The sequence below is a fragment of the Cloeon dipterum genome, chromosome 3 (assembly GCF_949628265.1).
Source record: "Cloeon dipterum chromosome 3, ieCloDipt1.1, whole genome shotgun sequence".
NCBI lineage: Eukaryota > Metazoa > Arthropoda > Insecta > Ephemeroptera > Baetidae > Cloeon > Cloeon dipterum.
In genome coordinates, this window is record NC_088788.1 from 22,613,226 (window position 1) to 22,633,525 (window position 20,300).

General features: G+C 41.6%; 1 protein-coding gene across 13 annotated transcripts in view; it reads right to left on the reverse strand.

Moving 5' to 3' along the window:
- The window catches only part of SLO2 (slowpoke 2), a 98,109-nt gene that overhangs the window by 44,484 nt on the left and 33,325 nt on the right, over positions 1 to 20,300 (reverse strand). For 10 of the 13 annotated variants that reach the window (XM_065486339.1, XM_065486336.1, XM_065486334.1 and 7 more), the window contains exon 1: positions 5,523 to 5,818. The exons of the other annotated variants lie outside the window; for them this stretch is intronic. The gene's annotated coding sequence lies outside the window, so the exon portion shown is untranslated. Of the gene's footprint in view, positions 1 to 5,522; positions 5,819 to 20,300 lie in introns of those variants that run through there. 13 annotated transcript variants of the gene reach the window in all.

The following is a 20,300-nucleotide window of genomic DNA, read 5'->3' on the forward strand; positions in this document are numbered from 1 at the left end:
CTTTACACAATTCTCGAAGTTGATAATTATATATTATTGCTTAATATTCACATCAGTTAAGATCAGAATAGTGTGCTTGTAAGTTGAATTTGACATCTAGTTTCAAGTTGCAAAGTCATGTCAGTCTATAACTTATCATCAAGAAACAAGCGGTTGCACCACTCTCAACCACAGCAAAATTCGCGGGAAGCGCGTAGATCAGAATCTAATTAATTTCGGATTCTGTCTTGTGTGCTCGCGATAGTTTTGACGTTGAGCCTGCAGGCCTTCACGTCACGCTCGAGAAAATAGTTTCGTTATTTCTGCGTAATAGTTGGCAGTCTGGGGAGCTGCCAACAAATTACTCTCGCCTTCCATTACTCAGTGAAAGGATGAGAAGATTCAATTGACTGCTGAAGAATTGACGCTGGAGTGAATACCAGCCCGTTCGCTGCCCTCCCAAGAAAAGCAATTTTGACGCCCTTAAGGGTACTGTTTCCACTACAATTTGGAGCCTTCCGAGGAATCGCGATAAGGTTCAGCGCGAACGCACGCGTTCGCAATGCATATAGGAATTTCACGGAGAGCATGGATCCTATTTTTACACTTAAGTGATTTGAGCACACTCTTTGCCTCTAATTCGTTTCATTAAACGCATTCTCTATCTGAAGGAGGGGTTAATGTGAGTTGGTATTATCTGATTACAATCAATATGAGACTCTTGATCGAGCATGAAACACATACGCGTCTATTTTATATTTCCTCCATTTTTTTATCAATTCTACCTCATTTCATGGCATGAATAAAATTGAATTAAAATATTAATAAATCATCACTTCTTAATGTATTGATTCAAGAAAAATATGATTGAGCGATCCAACTTGCAATCCAACGTAGCAAGAGCACAGGTGCGAAGGTGCTGCTCGCTATTCTTCAATTTCCCAACCCACGTCATGCCGCTTTCAAGGCCGCGATTGTGCAACCGGAGTGACACACATCACTTTGCAGGCCGAATTGATTTCCCGTCACATACAACTTTGACACCGAGACGAGCCGCGATCGTCTTGAGAGCCTTCCAGGAAAACCCAAATCGGGATACGCTCATTCATGAAATCTTAATGCTCACGCGAGAGCGAAATGATCAGCTAACGTGCCTGGACTGATTCCATGGATTTGGCGTGTTTGTAATTGAATTTATAGCTTAATTTATTGAGTACGGTAATTGAGGTGGCCAACTATGACAAGTGTGAAAAAGCTAATTTTAAGAAATAATTTAACTGAAGAAAATTGATTATGAAAAATGTTTGTTATTATCCTGGAAATATTTAAACAGAAGGGAGAAATGTTTTCTCAGCTGGCGCAAGCAAGTAAGATAAATGGCCTAAAACTTTTAGTGTCACTTCTTTCGCTGAGATAACTGACAGTCCAATTTGTGTCGTCAAGCAAAGGCCATGGCTGTCCAGTTCGTACTTTTCTTGCGCTCAAACTATATTGGCGCGTCACCTTTTGCTCCTGAAGGGAACGCTGAAACATCGATCTCAATTTTTGGAAATGTGACGGATTATGCATGCCAGAGTCAGCATTCTACTTTATGATTTTTACACTCGTGAATAATAGTTTGGGGCAACTGCACGACACCGAATTTACTTTTCCAATTTCTCAAGACTCACACGCAATCTGCATAATTCAAATGAGGGCTAAGAAGATTGCCACTGCCTGAAAGTTTAACATAAGTTGCGACGGAGTAAAGTTTTTGCATTGGTTTGGCTTAAATTTGTGGATTATTTACCTGTGTACCCGGGAACGCTATGAATCGTGCTGTCTGTTTCGTGACGGGGCAAGTTTTGCTAACACATCAGGCTTTTAAGTTGAAATATTAATTCTCATGCGCATGCATGCATGTGTCTAGAACCCGAGTATACCATAGCATTTCAAAAGTTTGCCAAAGCCAGCAAAATTTTGTTATGTTGCAGCAATTTTGTTAGGGAAATATTATTTGCCAAATTATATTGATTAGATTTACAACTGAATACCACCAGTGCACTGTACGTTGTATGTTTACAAGACTTATTATTGCCTGGCCAGATTAGTGGTCACAGATGTGGAATAAATCCACTGGTCAGGATGGTCCCAGCGAGTGAATTGAGGACGCACAACGAAAAGCGGATGAGGCCAACCGCACTGGGACGTTAAAAATCGGCTGCTGTCAAGCGCCGACCGGAGGAGAGAGTAGACTTCCATTTGAACGCTCGTGTCCGGCATATTGCATACCGTCACCCGAACAAGGGGCTCCGCGCGCCCAGCACGTCAACGCATCAATATCCAGGTTCGCGTCGACAAAACACTTTGCTTTGATTCGGAGTTCGGAGGGCGTCAAAAGGTCAAGTGGCGCGAGGACGAGGCAGCCTGCTCCCCACGGACATGGATTTGACAGCAGACTGATTCGCACGCTAAGACTAAACAAACGTTGCTTTTTACGAGTTGAGCTGGCGGTAGCTCCCAGCGATGATACCAACAGCAACGCGTTTCTTGAGCAAACTAAATTACTTTATGTAAAAAGAAATGAGAAAAAGTGAAGTCGTAGTCACATACGGAAAATTTTGTTGATGGTTTTTTTTTGGGGGGGGGGGGTCACAGTTAAACTTATGCAGGTCAAATTCACTAACAGAGAGGCCCATAATGGAATATTATATCATAGTGAATGCATTACTGCAACTATCTCAGGCAATCTTAGCACCCTTTACAATTTACTTTAAAAAATAACTTTTTACAGCAACAAAGAAACAGTTAATATTTCATTGAACGTGTAAGTTGTTTAGAGCGTATTTTTAATTAAAAAGTTTTTATTTTTCTTTGAATAATCTATGTACACGATTTTTGAGGAAATCACATAGTTTTTATGATAAAAATGACGGTCAAAATTACACTATTAAGTTGCTTGAAAAATTATGCATCCATTTAATCAATTTAAATTGCGAATCAGTCTGTTCTTCATTCAATTCCATTTGCCTCTTCCAAAATTTATTAAAAAAACTCCCAGCGAGATCCTGGCTCTGGTTTTACAAAAGCAGATGGTTCATATTCAGGAACAGATTGGAGCGAGCCTGCAGGCCATAATTAACCATCCACGTTTTTGGAAGCCTTAGTGAAAATGAATGCGAACATGAAAGGTTTTAAAATCCAACAGCAGCACATTCGGGCTCAAAGGAAATACATATTTCTTCCTACATGAGCCTTTTTCATTTCATTTCATCCCTATTCGGCCGATTTTTATGACGGAAAGGCACTTAAGCCGACGACATTTAAGTGCCACTTGTCGTTCGCAGGCAGACTCCGCCCGTAATTAATTAGCCACGTAGGAATTCTCCTTGGGAAATGTCTTCTCAGCAAATTTTAGCTGACTCCAAGCGAGAAACTTTGGAGACACAATCAAAATTAACTCTAAAAGGCTCACTTCGTACTCCCAAATGACGAAATCAGTTGAATGGAATATCGAGATTCTATATCGAACACGCCATTTAATATTTCATCCCCCATCGACAATGATCTCCAAAGAAAAAATGAACTTCAACCTCGGAGGCCTTCGCAGATAACTCTGTCTGATTAAAAAGAAAATAAATTGAAGCATCATCCACATCTGTGCCACATACTGCTCTGACGGATCGAGAAAAAATGAAGGCCGGCTCGGTGGAGGCAATATGTGAGCAGTATGATTACCATTCAATAACAATGGAGCCCGAAAAGAGGATTGAAATAAAGTCAGCCCCACTTTTCATCTGCTAGGTTGCAACAATGTACACGACTCGCAGAGGTCTTTTATTTTCCTTTGCTTGTTAGGAAAGCTCGTTACGAGAAGCTAAAAATAGCCGCGTCGTCTCCTCAGCTTTACTGTCGGCCAGCGAGCGAGCATATTATGATTATTGTAGGAATCCGGCTGGCTGAGCGGAAAGGCGGATATCACGGGTCGCGGGACACGTTATTTAAGACTGCATGGACGGACAAAGAACTCGGTTGGTTTCACTCCTAGGTAAAATGTCTTGCATTAATAAAGGCCAGAAGCTATTCTCGTTCGCAGAAGACGCGTCTGAGCGGCCTCTTTGGTGGATCCATCCAAAGAATTACGTTGGGCCAACGTTTGGAACGGTGTCTAGCAGCACTGCCCGCAAAAGGCCACTTGTTAGACAGGACGCACGAATCTATTTATTTTTGATGTCCTCTGCTTCCAAGAAAAAGATGAGAAGTCTGAGATTGAATGATTTGAAAGCTTTTCTACAAACTGACAACGGAGCTATTTGCGTCCTCAGAATATCGTTCCCTCTATGCGATTTTCCCATCTAAACACCTCTCATCTCTAGCAGAAAATACATATACAACTGAATCAGTTTTAAACGCAGGGTGGTATTATTACAAAACTTGCATCCCTAACTTTGAACAGCTAATGCGGCCAACGCTGCGTTGAAAATTGAATTAATCACCTAAAAGGGCCAATCAGTTAGATGGATAGACAAACAAAGTGCTGCCACTGTGCAGCAACCGAACTACAAAACAAGCGATTGGGGCAGTGATAAGGTAATTTCGCTGTCCCGTGCAAATACGGGGTGGACGAGACCAGCCGCGGCAGACGACCACTCTTTTCTATACGTTCGCCGAGTCCATTAATAACACGGACGGCTGCTATGATGATGGAGATGTGCTGGTTTAATTAATCCGGGCATTTATACCGCCGAAGTAGGCGTTTCGCAGCGTGCCAGACACGTACGTGTGCACAGGCTAGGTGTATATGTGACGTGGAAACGCACACAAAGCTGTGTGCGCATACAACACAAAAACAAACAGGACTAGCAAATTCTCAGTGGGATTATGTTTGCTCTTCGAAAAATTCAGTGTTTGATTTTCATTTGCTGCATTACTGCATTTTGCACCGGCAAAAATTAATCGTTGAATCAACAAGTAATAAAACACTACTGGCGTGCAATTGCACATGTGGCACTTTATCAGAGTGATAATAATAATACGCCTGGCAAGCCTACTTTTTTATCTGATATGTCTTTACGTGGAACTGTTCAGAATAAAGTTTCATCCTGAGATTCCCGAGAGAGCAAATAAAGTTTCAATAATACAACATTCTAGGTCGTCCCATATACCGCGAGGTTTTATTCTGCTGGAGCTTAGCCTTTGCGCAATTTTTAATATAACCTGGGGCGCGCGCGGGATTATAAACAAAGAAACAAAAAGCCGCATAGAATGAAAGTCGGATCGTGGCCGGTAGCAGTGAACATAAAAAAACAGCGAATAATCCAATGGCATGCGTGTAATGGTGTAGCATCTTTGAAAATTGTCATTAATCATTTACGAAGACTTGTTGCTGGGAAATACTTGCAAACGAAAATGAAAAGAGGAAACCCCAGTTTCAAAAATGAAATTAAAGATGGCGTTGCTGGAAACACGAACCGCCAAGGGCACGCATACACCAAGGGCACATTCTCAAACTCAGACACACCTTTCGAGGCCAAAAATCAGACGGATCGGAGGGAAAAACTCACGTGACAGATTTAGTCAAGAAGAATTACGAGGAGTCGGTGGTGCGAGCGGGTGCGGCGACAAACCTCGTGACAGCAGGATAGTTGGTTAGGCCCCGCCGGACTCAATTAGCCAATATGCGTCCGAAAAATTGGTCCACGCGTTGCGTCTTTTGATTCGGCTCGGCGAATGGTAAAGATTGTTTGGTCGTCGGTAAAGTGAGTAGAAAAATACGGGGCGCCAATTTGCGATCGGGGGTGCCTACCCTCTATCCTGTTGACGAAGTCTGGTGCGAGTGAGGCGTTCGTCGGTGGCTGGCCGCGCTCTCTCGCTTGGCGCCCTCTGCGCCGCCGAGAGGGGGCTCGCCAGAGGATGCGCAAGCGAACTCAATCTCAACACACATACAACTTGCTCGCAATTGAGTTAGCCGTGCGTAATTGACGCGGTCGACCGCGAAAATTGGCCGACGGACTTTTCAAGACGTGCGTCGTCGAGAGTACGCTCGTGCACCCTTGGGTCGCCGCCGAAACTGAGTTGCCGACGGCCAGGGGCGGATTCCGCCGCGCGCCGCTCCCCGCTGCACCGAGCACCATATCAGAGATGAGAAATTGCAACTCTAATTGGTGGTGTTTGTTTGCTGTTCGGCTCTCAAGTGGGGCTAGACTAGACCAGTAAGGTTGGTTCATTTTTTGGGTTTGGAGTGACGAGATCATTTTGGTGCAGGACAGGAATTGATGTTGGTTTTCGCCGGGCTGAAAAAAAGCTGCGACGCGACAGCAATTAGCGCGTAAAAGGGAAATTTAATATCTTTTCGCGGAGGTCTCTGACGTGCAATTCAATTTGCGAAGAAATTAACTTTCAAAGCCTTCGAGAAACTGTATATTTTCTTTCCATTTTTTTCTTTTGATGTGCGCGTTTCGCCATCAAATTCTAGGATTTCTTTTCCCCTTTTTGTACTCATGAAAGCGTTTTAGACGAAGTTTAAAGATATAAGTATGATTTAATTTGCTAGTTTCTAATTGCTACCCTGCTTGATTAAATTGAATTTATCAAAGATAAAGGTGTACAACTTTTTCATATTTATGTTGTTAAAAAGAATACGGTTAATTAGTTTATCAGTTGAAGAGTCTAGTTGCAACATGACTCATATGAAATTGACTCCAAACGATCAATAAATTATTTAAATTATCTATTCGTTTGAATTATAACAAAACACCACGGAAAACTGTCCCTTACCTGATGATGAAGAACAATCGATGCATAGTCAAAAAATAGGTTTGTATGCATAAACAGGGTGGGTGAAGGAGGGATAGAGGCATTCCACGACCCTCAGAGAGCAGTCTGCCATTGTTATTTTGCCAGATTTGCGGCTCGAAATGCCTCTGGCGTCAAGAAGTGGCCTCATTACCAGGCACACGCACCTACTACATAGTTTTTGGGCGGCACGAGGGCAGGTCGACTGCTGAGTGTTTGCTGCTGTCCTCGTGCACCGGGGCTAACAAGGCTTATAGTTGCCGTCGTTATTACAGCCAGCACGACTCGACAATCTGCCTGCGCGGACGCTGTGTTTTTGGCCGGCGTGCCCTCTTCAAGTCGTAAATTGATATTGAGATGACGGCCGGGAGTCGGGTTCAATTATCATTGTTCTCTTACGCTTCTGCCGGCACTAATGAGACGCTGCGTGTGGGCGAACGAAGAGGCTCTCCTGGTTTGGCTGCCTCGGATTTCTTTGATTATCTGGCTCAGGAGGTGTTTGATTACTAATGCAGCACGTTAGCGTTTGTTCAGAGGAATAATGAACGTCGTTTCCTTTGTCCCGATGGCCTTGGCCAGCGCTGCATGGTATTTCTCACGTACGTTGCAAGACACGATACACGCGGCACCCTGCAGGAGCCATTTATCATCTCTCCTATCAATATGATAATGGGTTTATTATGGATTTTGTAATGGTCCGCTTTCCACTATTATCGGCATAATCTACTCGTTAAATTTTAACGAAGGTTGATCCGGACATTCCGTCCCATGACTAATTGCGCACTCATGGTTATGGCCAAAGCGATGAATTACGTTTAATTAAGAGTCAACGTGAACATGCGCTGCCACGTGGTTTAATAATGAGTTCAATCAGAGCAATGAAGGCGCGTATATAATGCATGTGCGATGCCAATTTCCTGAAGGCATAAGTGAACCGCTGGTCAAGGGAAATGGCTGAAGCTTACTTTGACTTCCATTGCGTGAATGAATTGGAGGCAAATAATTTTTCATCAGTTGAGAGGCTGAGAAAAAAACATGCAAGCAATTCATTTTCCCTGTGTATATATTTGTGAAGCCTTTATTGACAATATATAATATTCAAGCTAACAATGCAATAAGACCATGTGTTTGCACAATGCATATCAATCAAGTTTTTGCATTGGGCAAGTCAAACAAGAGCGGCGACACGAGTTAAACCAACGGACTATTTTCAACCATTTAAATATTTGCCATGATTTGGAAAATCGTGATATCCATCAAATCGCACTACTCAAACATACATATTTGCGCAAGGTCGCAGCAGGAGGACAATTTCGTAGAGGGACTGTCCTCTGCTCGATGGTGTGCTCGTAAAAACAATTTAACTCCCCAAGTGTGTCGCTGCCCGCGCGTATGTGTCCACCACGTGAGCGCTAAATTATTCAAAGAGTTTCGCGCAAATTCGCACTCGCTGCCAGGTGAATTATTCACTAGGCCAGCGCAGGCCGAGGCTCGGTGGAGGCGACATTATTTTTCAGCCACGCCATTTGACCGAAAATGGGCACCTGGATTGCAAATCTCCTGGTCAAAAATTCATGAAGAACAAGCCAATAAGTGTAAAATGCCAGCACGTGCATGCTTTCAAAGAACGGGGAAGAATTATGAAGAGAATATTTCAACGTATTTTATTAAAATCACATACCTAATGTTTCATTAAATAGTAATTTTTGCGTGCGCTTGCCTTTCAATAATATAGCGCAACAGAGGCGCTACAATTTTTCTTGACATCAATCTGCTACAAACACAACTCCGAAAATTAAAAGCACTTAAGTTTTGCCCTTTTTTTAATATAAGCAAAGTTTAATGTTAATTATAAAATTTAATCTCTACAGGTGACCGAGGCCTCTGAAGTTCCAAGCAATTCAAGTTTATAAGAGGCAATGCGTAATCAAGTCCCCTGCTGATTTAAAATGCAGACGTCACTCTTCACAACATATTATGTAAACATGCATCTGGGTTAATTAATCTTCATTCATTTTGCCGGCACAGGCCAAGTGTGTGTCTGCACGTCGTTAATTATGGATATGGAAGCGGTGACGCACGCAAAATAAATAAGCAGCGCGTGAGTTCCCAGCGGCGCCATCAGCAGCTCGTGTCGCCGACCAGGGTGCAATTCAATTGCAAGCGCATCCACTCAACTCGACAGGATCATCTCTGCTTTTTGCCGTGCATGTGAGTTATAAGGGTCAATTGACAACGCTTAGTTGCTGCAAACTATCACGAGTTATTTAGATCCCAGTTGCTTTTTTATATACGTGACCCAGGAATTCGATTTCCTTTCCGATCAGCGGTTCGACGTTTTCAACCTCTCTTCGTGGAATTAATTTTCCTCGAACGCAGTCAATTGAATCTATTTAATTTTTAATTATAATTCAATATTTTTTATGCTTTATCCAATGACTAAGCACTCTGGAATCGTGCCCAGAACAATGATCTTTTGCCAAGCGGGTTACCCGGATCGCTTTTCTGCCACTTTCTTTGAGTGACTTTTAGAGGAGAGAGTGCGTGTGCAAGCACAAAGGCACGTCGTCACTGCGCATCTTCCATTAAGAGAGAAACAAGAGGGTCTTGCATCTGAATGGTGGTGAATTTGAATATGAGACGACAAAGACTCAGAACAAGCTCGAATAACACGGTACAAGTCACGGAAAATTGGATAACGGTGGAATTCTTCGGGAGCTTTTGACCCTCAATTTATTATTTTGCAGACGGAGATATATGAGATGTGACAAGCTCTTTTGGGGTAGACCATTAAGTTATTCAAAATAAATCGTTGCATGATCAGTTTCTCGGCAAACAAGTAAAAAAGTGGATGGGCAATAGAGGAAATCGAGTAGTTGCGCGTATAGTAGAGGAAAATTTTCCCCCGAAGTCTGAATTTGTAGGTACGCAACTGTGCATTAAAAGCGTCAGATAATATTAACGATTATCAAGTCTGATCTGCTTAAAATTTCAAACTATAAAGCATTTAATAATTACTCTGTTGTAGCAGAAAGCCACATTGCTATACCCTGACCGCACAAGATCCTGTAAATTTTTCACGTAAGTTCGTGTACCAACCTAGATCAAAGGCAATTTTTTCACGAACAAACGGCAAACTTGCAATTACGAGGAGTGGTAAGATAATTTATAACCAAAGAAACCCCAAAAAGAAAACAGAGAAGCAAAAAGGGTCTCTCTTTGAAAGGTGAAAATACCAAAAGCCAGGCACCAACAACCGCAGCTAATAAGAGATGTCTAATAATTTAGGAGAGCCGCACGAGTATGCGCGCGAGTACGTTTCGAACTGGCAACCAACCAGCGTACGTTTTATCCACTATAAAATTTCATAATTTATTACAGAGATGCGTGAAGCAAGCCGCACGCGCTCTACCGTAAGCCATCAGCAATGTTCACGTGCTAAAAATGAGGACAAGGTGATTTCCGTAGCTGTTGAGCCTAAACATGAAAAATGTATATGCCTTTGTTTAATCGCTCTATAGAGGCCAAACCAAGGAAGTATTTCTTAAAAAAACAAGTCAATCGTAACGTGGGCCTAAGAGTGTTGGGATTCCTACCAAGCAAGAAAATTTCAATTTTAATCTGCCAATATCATATGTTGATTGGTAACAATTTTTGTGGAAAAACTTGACGAACGCAGGCGGATCTCTGAAATTTGCAAGAAAGAAGTTTCACTTGAGTAACAAATAGCCTATGACGATTCAACCGTGCAAAACCACTCGTGTGAACATGAACTCAAAAGCTACGAATTTTCCGAGAGCTCTGCCAATCATTCAGGCATGTGGTATTCGCTGCCATGTGATTTACAAAGAAATTACAACAGCAATCGCAGGGGAGAACAATAACGCTCTGGCTCACGCTTGTTTTGCTTCAATTTCCGCTTCAGTATGCTCCGCTCCAGTTATTTGTCGGAGCCAATCAGCCTTGTAAATTACAAGATGCGGCCATGTACCCGCTGAGAGAGAAATAGCTGCGCGCGTGCTGGCGCTTTTTATGTCAGAGATCGCATCCCAACGAGCTGCTCACGTGACGAAGGGCACTCTCTCAACTTTATTATTTTCACCTCCACTCGCACCACCAGCTTTTTTCAAGCTGCATTACAGAGATACATATTATATATCTCTTCCATTGCTTTACGAAGTTTAATGACACCTTTTATTTTATAGAACTGCTATTAAATTAGGAAACCAGAAAAATTAAATAAAAGTTGAGCGATTTTTTTATGATTTTGTTGTTTCCATTCTTTGTATTTTTTGCAATTTTTTCATTAAAATCTTTTCAGCCATAGTGGTTTTTTTTTTTGGTGAATTTCACATGGTTGGGCAGGCGAAATCAGCAAAGCCCATGCATGGTCCTTGGCGACAGCTGTGATGTGTAGTCGCCGAGGCTGTGCAAGCAGAGGTGCTGGACCAATTAATTTCAGGCTGGTTGACACTTTATTTCGTCGACAAATCTCCTCGTTTCATTTTAGTCCGGCCACAGAGGAGATAAACAAACGGTCCGTCCGTTCAAGATCGATGCTGTATACGCGCGTCTATCTGGAGATTCGAGGGGAAACATCTTGTTTGTGCTGGTCCAACATTTATCGGCTAATTAGATCCCAAACATGTGCATATGGGATGTGCCTTTTGTCGAGGACGAGGCTGTGCGACGAGTGACTTGTTTACGGTTGACACCGCGGTAATTCCTGGTGGTGACAACGTGCTGTCGACTTCAAACATAATCCATTTCCTAGTGCGCACCATGTGTCTTGATTCGAAGTAAAAGCTTTTGAAGCAGCTTATCGTTTAATTACTGCGGAAAACGTCCATTTTGCGTCAACATCGCACCCAGAAAGTGACTTCATTTTTGTTCGTTGACGAATTTCAGTGGTGAAATTGGATTGCGCTGACGAAATGGGATTTTGCTGACGAAATGGGATTTATGATGATGGAAGGCATGCTTTTAGGGTATATCGTATCGCAACATTATTTTGCGTTAGAGGCTACTGATAGTGAGATATTTGAGCATAATGCGAGTGTCGTGTTCGAAAACCTTCAATAAAAACACAAACGACAACAACCGCAAAATTTGGCTTGGCTGAAATGTTGCCATCACATGCCGAATTATTTTGGGTTTCATCCGAGGAGACTCAGCGAGGAGACTCAAGTTGTTATGGAGTGTCATAATGAGATCATTAAACTAGTACGAATGCTTATATCACAGAGAAGTAAAAATTTGAAATATACCTGATCGTTTGAAAGTTTTCATTAATCTCTTGCCTTATTTTGATTCTACCATTTGCAATTAATTAGTCTTTACAGATCCTCTCATGATAATGTTTTCATTGCAAATGAATCACACAACTCGTGTATTAAAAATTCATTTTGTCGTTAGCAATAGTGAGCATAAAGTAAGGAGACACCGAAGCCAAAGCAAAATGAAATTTGAGCATGAATCAAAACTTCGTAACTGCGCCCAAAATAATCTCGCGTCTCATGCCACTGATATTTGACTCTCTCTCTCTGCTCGACGTCTTCTAAATCAAGGAAAGTCGAAAACGTAACTTTGTCAAAGAGCAAACAAAATAATGAGATGGGATCTCACGGTACAGAGGAATAATATTTCTTCGTGGAAAGTGCTGAAATTCAGATTTAGTACTGCGCGAGCTGGGCAAACAGCACCCCAGAGGTGATATTGCCTCAGAAAAAATAATCGGAAAGACAAAGTTGGCGATGGTCACGCAGCGCGTGAAATCTGATCCATAATCGTTCTGATTGGACACGTACCCATTCTTTGAAAGAAATCCCTTCTTAGCTACGTAGCACTGCCGAGCAGCCTTTATCTGAACAGCACAATGCTTTAATATTCTAGATTAATCCAGGATTGGAATTAATCAGCGCGCTCCATCATCGGTTTCAACGCTCTCCATTTTAATTGAAAGTTAAACCTGGTAGCATGATTGCCTGCCAACTTGATTAGGATCGCCGCTGTAATTATATTTTATTGGCAGAGATTGCGGAGCATTTAATCTTTTTAGCTCTTCGTCTAAAGTCTCATTTTTATCTTTTATTCCATTTTGCTTCCAAAACTTTTGGTTAATCAGTTTTGCTTGCAGCGGAAAGTTTCTTATTGTGATTGGCAGAATTGATTAAAGAAACAGTCCTTCAATTCATGCCCGCGGGGGAGCAATCCGAGTGACTTGCTGTGCCACGAGATTGAAGAGTCTTTCCCGTCACTCCACCGAGCTTTCTTTATTTCTTAGCTGTCACGTGCGCTATTTATGGGCGAAACGAATGAAATGAAATTCCTCGCCTACCTGATCCAGCTGAGGGAATTTAGAATTTGAGTAGGTGTCTGCCGTTTCAGCCCCCATCTGTTGGCTTCCAAAGGTGGTATTTCCGGAATTTCCACTTTGTTTGTTTGATTCGTTTCACACTTCAAGATCCATTTCGTGAATTTTTTCAGATTGGAAAACTCTAAGGAAGGTGATAGATATACATTGACTGATTTGTATTCCGTTTTCGCATTGATTTAATGAGGATTAAAATAATTAATTTAAAAAACTCTCTCTTCCCTATAATTTTTAACAAAGTAAGTTTTAGATAGTGGAATTTACTGGATTCGAATTGATAGACAACACAGAGCAGTAAGCAAACTTATAAGATTTGGGAAACAATTAAGTTTCGGAACATATCCAGCATTCTCAATGCCAACTTAAAACCTAGTTGAAATTGTGATAGAGATAAGGATGTCAGAGATATATGCACCATGAAAATTTCATGAAAATTGGTCAAAGTTATAGTAGATAGAAAATTTTTAAATGCGTGGTAATTCAATCGAGCACGCTAACATATCCAATAATTTTTTTAGTATATTTGAATGTTGACTAATTTATTAAAATTTCTTCAAAATCGATTACTTAATTGCATTTAATTTGGACTGTCATCTCTCGTCATCAATACGCCGCTCTAGCTCTTTCTAGCTCGCGACGAGTGTTTCATGCAGTGGCAGCTGCCGCAGTCGCTGTGTCTTTGTTTATTTACTCGATCCGGCTGAATTTTTGACAGATTTTAACTCGGAATGGTTGTTTGGGGGGTAGGAGGTGGAAATTAAACCTTGCGGGATTTTCAACAAATTCTTCTGTTTATAAACGTCAGTCACTTGGCGACTTAGTCTAGCAGTTTACAAGGACCTTCAAACAGAAATGATATTTGACTTTAGGATTAACAATTTAAGAGAATCGACTTGAAGAACAATTTAAATTAGAAAAGAATTTACCCGATTGAGCCGGGTCCTTCACAATTAAACGCTCGGAACAATTTAGATGCGACTTGTTGGCTTCAGTGTCCGGCGAAAACTAATTTTAAATTCAAAATCTCTCTCTGTTGCATTAACGAATTTCTAACAATCTCATGAATAACAATACCCTAGACTAAAAATGAAAAAGGAGTGGGAGCTCGGCTCCGCAACCACTACAGTTGTAATCCGATTTAAAAAGGTAAAAGGGCTTTCCGAATATAACATTCGTTTCCCTCGAAATCGTTTGTGTGCAAAAACACAAAATTCTGTTGCGAATTTTGTGATTTTAACTGCGCATCTGTCAATTTACCTTTAACTCGCAATTAATTGGGAAAAAAATACATAAATTTTAATTACATCTCATGAAAGCTGAATACATGCTCTTTTATTAGTTTTAAATAGATGTGAGTCCTCACTAAAATATCAAAATTATTGCCATGACTCAGTGGGCTGTCAGTTCATTTCTGCACTTGCTGGATATGTTTTGAAAATTTATGTAGCTTTTCTAAATTTAATTACTCATTTTTTTGTAGCCAGAGAATGTATTCTCGAGTGAGCGTGAGCATCGTAAATACTTTTTCCCGTGATCGAAGTGTATCAGTTTTGTAATCTGTTGGATTTTGTTCATAAAAGACCCCCCCATATCATTTGGTCTCAACAAGTTGCCGCACAAAATCAATAGCGTCATGTGGTCATTGCTATTGGGTCCATAAGGCATGTTGCGCGTTTATTGCTGGGTCGCAGGCCAGTGGCCGCAACATGTCGTATTCATATGCCTCCGCTTTATCGCAGAAAGGTCCACCAGCAGCGTGTGGTTGAGGCGGAGGTGGCGTACAATACAATCACTCAGGCGAGGGAGCTAGCGTGGCTGCGGGATAAACAGGTTAGCAAAGTATGACGCCGCACAAATAACAACAATGGCAGCTGAGCAAAGTGGAGCGTGACAGAAAAAGCAGAAGCCGGCGGCGGCAATCTCTCTCTTATCTCAAGTAATCACGCGCGACCCGCCCAACCCAGCCGCTCCTCGGTTTTGCATGCAGTTTCACGACCAGAGTCTTATTTTACTGTTATTTTGCCGCTCTTTAATCGCTTCCCCTCTGTTAAATATTTACTTTTGCCTCCGTCGAGAGGAAAATGTTTATTCATCATTCTCGCATTTTCTACTGCTTCAAATAGATTGTATTTCTCCTCGCGCAAGGCAGCAGAGCAGGAAATGAAACGAAAGCCTCGGCCCTGCAGGACGAGGAAATTCAATCTAGCTTTGCTCAATCATCATTTTATTCACGAAGCAAATAATTTTACGTGAGAATGCCAAACACAGCTAGCAATGCAAAAAACACGTGACAGAGCGCCTGCAATTATTGGGCTTATGCAACCCGCGCAGCATGAGTGGCCCACCGGTTGCACAATTATGTTGTCGCCCACAGGAGCAAACTGTTGTTTATGCCTATCGCAACCACGCTCTCGTGGTTTTTGCATGTACGTGCGAATTTGACAGGTTGGCTGCTAAATTCTGAGTGGTCACTGGACTTTGCGGTTTGTAATTATTTGACAGCTGATTGAAGCAACTTCAATTTAGAATGTGTTTAGCTTACAGAACGTTACAGACATCCATTTTGGCATTGATATTGTGCTTATCGATTGTAACGTTACTAATTATTTTTAAAAACTTCAAGTCACTAAATTAATTTTTTTCACACAATAGGTTTGGCAATTCACAGAGGAAATGAGATACGCGTTTTGCCAAATAGTTTCTTTCAATGATATTAAAAATTAGCATAAAACAATAACAATTCTGAGGGGCTTGAAAAGTTTAATTTTCCTTGAATTTTTCGCTACCTTGGCACTTGATTAGTATCATGCATGATTTATTTGTTTCTTATATATTACATACATATGTATAATTCTGATAATTCTCTATAATGCATGCACCCTACTTTCGTGGAAATTCGTCAGACTCTCAACAAGACGATTGAAGAGGGAGTCTTTTGATGAATATTTCAGACGTTGTTTGTGCCGATTCTCTTTGTGAGCTCGCTCTCTCGGCAGCCGCGTGATGGAGTAACGGCGAGGGAGCGCAGGAGCTGCCCCTCGGAAGAGCGTTGAACTAGGCGTTGCGAGGAAACGATCGCTCTCTGGCGCCGGAGCCCTGAATCACCACCCACCGAGCACCGTGAGCACGTGGTCTAGGGTGGGTGGGAGGCGGTGTAGGCGAGTGCGCGAGTGGACCGGACGGGGCTGCGTTCCTCGTGTGAGGGCGTTCGTGAAATCAGACACGGCCGCCGCAATTACCTATTCGCCGGTAGCGGTAGCGATGCGGAACGACCGTTTTGCGTCGATACTTCGGCGCCGCATTGTGCATTAAACGCGTGCAGTTCGCTCGTGACGCAATTCGCGCTGTTCGCAATGCAGATGAAACTTTTAGCAGGCAAAAAGGGTTGAAATTTTCAGTAGGGCTTAATTGAATCGTAAAAACGGAATAAAAAGTTCGGGAGCGTGACAAGCGAGCCGGAAATGTTTAATAGCTGTGCAACTTGCTGAAGACACAGAATTATGCAGTTTTTACATCATTTTGCCCCCGACGTCTCCGAATCTGCATTACCATATCTCATTTCCTTCACTTCCAAGATAAAACTGCTCTAACGTAGCGCAACACATAAATTGCTTTTATTTCAGGCTGCTGTATATCTTCTGTCTGCTGTTGACATTTAGTAAGCGGATTATTTCGACGAAAAGAAAACTGTTTACGTTCAGCTATTGCGTGTGTTATTATTACTTAAGGCTTGTCGCTACGGCTATATAAATGCTATAAAACGTTGTGGATCATATACAGGGCTTGAAATAACTATTAACGATAAAAATTATTAATAAAACGGCTCTTTCGAAAAACTAAAATACAGAAATACAATGAGATATGATTACCAAAAGAAAACAATATGCATAAAACAGCGACGTATCTCGTTCCATTAACGATTTAAGTATTTTTTTAACTCTTGAATCAACCAGTTCCCCGCATCAGAATATTTTTTTCTCATCACTGGTGTATAAATCAATCATTAATCAAGTGATGCATCAATTCCAGAGCGTATACTTTTCCCGCTGCCGTTTTTTCATTACTATCTCTTCCGAATGAATTGGTTTTGCAAAGCAATTGCTCAAATCGATTACCAATTCAATACAGCAATGACTCGCTGCTCATCCAACTTCAATATTGAAAAAGTCGTTTTCCGCCACAACCTGTCTGTAATTCGCTATCACAGTCGTGTCGATTTCCCAAATGACTCATTTTATTTCTCTAAGGAAACCGGCGCAGAACGAGTTTCGAAATCAGATTGCAAAGGAATAGTAAGTGCTTATTGTCAGTTCTCCGAGTTTTCGCTTACCTTGTTCCGACATCCACACTGCATAGGTATGATCTCTTACCTGGAACAAAAGAGTATAATTCCATGAATTAACCGCAAATACAATGTAATTATGGGAATATATGTTCCGTTTAATAAGTTTTAACTCTGACAGAAGTGCTAATAAAAGTGATGCATGCACTCTGAGTAATGTTATTCGCGTCATAAAACACAGCGAGGGCCATGTTTTATTTTACACGTTGCCAGTGGAACGTTACTGCTGTGTGTATAGTGGAGCCAACGCTAATTTAATTACGTCTCAGCACCCTTCTCGCCGGGCGCGACGAGGCCTCCGGAAAGTATTCCAACGTCAGCCTGACTAAATTGAGCTTTCGCAACAAACGTCCTGAATGCTAATTTTCTCCATTTCCATTGGCTGGAATCAATTCCAGTTTGTGCGCATACTAATTAAATTGCAGGCCGTGGCCGGCCGGATCGAATGCTAATATTGAATTTTCCTCTTTGAATGGCAAAAAGCGGGCAGTGGCGCTAGGTTAAGGCAAGGCAGAGGGTGTCCTCGCCGCGTCAACTACTGAATTTTGCATGGATGACGCACTATACAAGTGAATGCTCTTGTGCACTCAGCAGAGCACGGATAACTGATTGTCGTGCGCGTTCGGCTTTAGTGCCATGAAAAAGCCGGCTTTTTGGCCAGGCTGAAAGAGCCCTTCGCGCGAAAGCACGTTCGCTCGATATTGGTTTCCGCACGATCCCAGCCACAGACCCAGATTCCAGCGGGACGCATCAACATAGAAGAATGCATTGCTGGGTCGAAAGGAATAGACATTCGTGTGATTTACGAGTTTTCGCGCTAAGACGTATAAAACTGTAGTTCTGTTGTTAAGGCAAGATCGTTTTGAAGTCTCAATTTCCATATTTTGTGCATTTATGCTGGGCGCTTCATTGAGGGACTATTGATTGAAGCAATAAATATGAGCGTCCCAGGAGCAACAAGCGGTTTATTTACGTTAGCATGAATAACGCTCGTAAAATTTACATTCGCAACTGCAATAGAGTGCCAATTTGAGTTTTATAGAGCATATTTCCTTGAAAGATCACAGGAGAGGCATTCGTAGCTTAGCAACAACTCTCTTATTTCTCTCTGAAAATGCCTGCCGAAAGGTTTTATTGTCTCAAAAAGAAGGCTGCTTTGCGGAAAAGACAGATGCGATAGAAAAAAACACGCAATTACCACAGGCTATTTTTCATGGTTGGCCATGGAAAATTTTAGATAAGGGACCCTCAATCATCGTATTTTCCTGTAAACTGTGTTCTACAAACCAAAGTTATCCCAAATTTCCAAAGCCGACCTAAAATTTAATTAAAAGTTTAACTTTTACCAGAAGCAGACTCATGCAAAAGATTTTAATTGCCAGAAGCCCTAAAAGATTAACTTTGATATTTTTAAAATTACACATCGCCCACCATTTATGAACAACCACTCTAACGGGACCCAGTTTTAAAAAGCTTCTAAATATCAAACAGCAGTTTTTGTAGAGTCACGCATCAATCTCAACAAATCAGACAGTTTTATATGCCCGTAGAGAATTGTGAGTGCCAGATAGCAAACACTAAAGGTGCGAGAGGATCCGTCAATTTGCTTGGCAAATTGTAGCCAAGGGAGAAAGATTTGTGATCCTGTTCATGTTTTCGTCGAGGAAGTAGGCCAGCACAGTAGTAATAATATGGAGAATCGAAATACACAGGAACAACATTGCCCGCTGAGTTGCCAGTTCAATGCGACGACTTTGTCGCTTTGATATTCCTCAGGCGCATCTCACAGCAGGACGTGACCTGATTTAGAGCCAACACACAAAGCACAGCACACCACCCCAAACGCCCGCTATACATACATACTGATAACATTTTACTGGCGAGCAACACAGTACACACTTTATCCACGTGCCGCACGTGGGGACACCAGTTAAAGAATTTTGCAAGAAATTTTATAACTTTAATTGTTGGTTGGCTAGCGATAAGAAAGGCTCATAGGCTAGAAGATCGCGCAAAGAGTGCTACATCATGAGGTGTTGCCACTTTATTTACGGTCGTTACTTTTTGTCCAGGATGTAGCAAAAAAGTTCTGACCTTACATCAAACTGCAATGCACGCAGCTGCTACGGTCCAAATGATAAAGTGCGGCGTCAACACAGCTGTTCTCCTCATAAAGACGTAGACGCTGTTCCCGTTGCGCCCCAGGAAATTCCATTCTTTTCGCCTTGTTGTTTCACGTTTTATTGCTCATTAAAATTTCATTAGGGTGAAGGGGAATCTGAGCTGCACAGTGAGAACAGCATAACGTAAATGCCCATAACCCGTCTTAATGATAAAAGGTGAAAAGTTCATTGAATTTTCGGTTGATAGTATCTTTAATAGTTAATTGGATATTTAGTTATTCTGAGATTTTTTAAAAATATATCATTACATTGATCGATTAAGTCTGACGAGATTGCGCCAATATACAGGTTGATCAATTTTATATGCTAAGAAGCCTAGAATTTCAATTTTATATTAAATCATGCAGGATTGCGACATGCAGGAGGATACCTATATGTCATGGAATAATAAATCCAGGAATGCATTATGAATCAAAGTTGCTATTTGAAGATTTATTCGTTGGATGCATCAACCTGTCTGTTCGAAGGCAATTTGTTGTTACTATTTAATAGTTCCATCCCATCAAGAATTTGGAAACGACATTTTGCTAGTTTTCACTATACAACACCCAACTTTGTTGACTACGCCTCGCAAAGCAAGCAAACTCATCTGTATAATTTGCATCATTAATTAATTTTCTCGGTGCGAAAGAAGATAAGAAATTATACC